Genomic DNA, 2,757 nt, shown 5'->3' with positions numbered 1-2,757 from the left:
GTTGACGTAGTATCTCCCAAAGCCACACTGTTGCTGACACACAACTACAGTATATTGTAATTTTCATCCGTTCTCTGGGCCTCTAAGCTGCAGCAGTGGGGAGTTTACAACTTACAACAAAGAGAAGCAACTCTCACTCTACTCGGTATTAACGGTCGTCCACAGTGGCAACAATTCTGTGTACAATCCCTCAACCGACGTGGCTGAATGTATCAACAACGCCTTAAATAAAGGCCATAGTAGCCACTCCATCCTACAGTGTGTTTGACAGGGTTTTGAGTCCATGCTGGAGGGTTTTTATGTGGAGCGGACTCGAGACCCCGATGGCGGGCTGGAACATTCTCCGTATCGAACTGGAAGCGACGGCTGGAAAAAGAGACGGTCGACGAGAAGTGGAGAAAGTTCTGAGTGGTGGGTTGTGGTGTGGCACGAAAACCACCACACGACGACGAAACCACTGTGTGTGTGTTTGTGTGTGTGTGTGACTTGCCAGATCTGTGGGTCTATTAGCGGCTCTCAGAGGAGCAGGAAACCGAATCTTTTCATGGCTGCTGTAAGTCACTTTACCATGTGGAGCTGCCAGGGCCTTTAAACCTGTCTGCTGCATGCATTAGAGACCAGGTCATATAAATAACCCCCGAAAACCAGCGCTGTGTGTGTGGGTGTGTGTGTGTGTGTGTGTGGGTGTGTGTAGTTCGCCCGCTTAGGAAATGAAAGCCCAATTAAAGTGAGCTGCGTCAGGCTTATTAGTGGGACTGTGTTTATACAGGGAGTGTTCAGGGAAAGAAAAACAGAGGGGAGTGTTAAACTGAGCTCAGATCAGCAGCAAGGACACAGTTCAACACACACACACACACACACACACACACACACACACACACACACACACACACACGGAGCCAAATGATGCGTCTAATACGATGTAAGATTAACGACTTTACGGACATTATTAGTGTGTGTTTTAATATTTGCTAAAGGCCCACGATTTATATTTTATTTAAAAAATTAAATAATAATAAGTCATAGACTTCTATACAATCAGAGAGGAGTCGCCCCCCGATGACCAGCAGAGATGACAGTTTAAGGCACTCCAGCATTGGCTTCACGTTTCAGAATGGGAAGGGTTTTTAGGGTAAAATAAAGTCAAAAATTAAATCTGATGATTCAAGAAAACATGAGCACAAACCTGACAACTTATCGGTGAGACTAGATAAGGTTTTTCTGTGAAATGAGTGATTTTGATCCACATTTCAAGTGTGCTCACTTTCTGTTTTTAAAGTGATTTGGTTCCTTGAGAACAGGATCATCCTATCAGATCAAAATTTATGTTTAAAAGCCACAAAAATAAGATGTAACAGAGCAAAATGTTTGTCTGTTTGCTGATGTATAGTCAGGAGTGACTGAGATGTAAATGTGTGAGCTGCGAATAAGTGACAAGAATAAGAGATTAAACCGGTTTGAATGCGAGCTGACCTCCGGTGATGCGTTCGAGGCCCCGGCTCGTGTGCTGGCCGTCTGCCCTCCGGCCTCGGCCACCAGGGATCACTTTACTGTCAGCTGGAGGTCTTTAAGCTGCTGCTACAAACCGGCTACTGTCAGACAGAGAGAAGAGAGAACGGCCAGCGCACTTAGACGAAGCCCTGTGGGACGCCGTTTAAACACACACACATGCTACAGAGAGCAGATTCTGTAGCTTTTTAAAAAAAACGTCTGCTTACACGCACATACGCCAAAAAAAAGAAGCCTGTCGGGATTTACTCCATCCCGTGATTACAGTTCCGCGGTCTGCCAGAGCGTGTCGGACGCCAGCCATTGTTCGGTGCTGCATGAGCGCCGTGTTGTCAGAGCGCCAACCCGCACTAAAGCGAGGACCTGAGGGAGGACGTAAAACGACGGACGCTCAGCAGAGCGATGGTCGGAGCCAAAAAGCCCGTTTGGGTTTGGGAGGATTCCTAGACGTTCATCCCACGAAGCCACGCGTTTAAAAAGGAAGGAGGAAAGACCAACGAAGAAGACAGGAAGACTACCGTAGCTTCCAAATAGCCAGGAGATGCTTTTCTGTTCACACAGGGAGGGGTTTTTATTTCCAGACGCTCTCATGTACACTCAGATTCAGGAGTTTTTCAGAAACTCCAAAAAATGCCTTTTCATTTCAAATCAAACTGAACTCGTTTGACGTAAACTGTTTTCGACTTTTTTTTATTTATTTTTTTTTTTGCAGCAGAGAAAGAGGCCGGGAAGAAACAGCAGAATGTAAAATACAAAAATGTTACGTACGCACAAGGGGGTTTGTGGGTAAGTGTGGTGTAGAGCGGCCAATACACCATTTGTGTACAAGACTCTGCTCTTGATTTCTTGTGTGTTCATTTGTACCTCAATATTAATAAATATATAAAAAGGCCCCGATCGCACCAAGACACTTTACAAAAAAAATATTTAATCGTAATTAAAAAATGCTAATATCAACCTTTCATCTGCATTTGTTATTGTCTGTTCCAAACATAGACTACATTACCTATAAGAAGTGACATCACCTGTTGGTTTGTTGACGATGGTTTTGTAGCCTCGAGTTCGGTATTTTGGCGGTCGACATCTTTGGATTTTGGTGACTGACTAAATCGACAACATGCTGGATTGAAGAATGCAGCTTTAAGGCACTTCAGCGTCGGCTGCACTTAAAACGTGCCTTAAACTAACAAAAACAAACAGAGCTTCTGTTTATGGTGATTTTTTGCAGTATGTTTGTTTTGTTGGCCC

Source organism: Eutrigla gurnardus, assembly GCF_963514095.1.
Source record: "Eutrigla gurnardus genome assembly, chromosome: 21".
In the NCBI taxonomy this organism is placed as follows: domain Eukaryota; kingdom Metazoa; phylum Chordata; class Actinopteri; order Perciformes; family Triglidae; genus Eutrigla; species Eutrigla gurnardus.
This window is presented reverse-complemented; position numbering follows the sequence as displayed.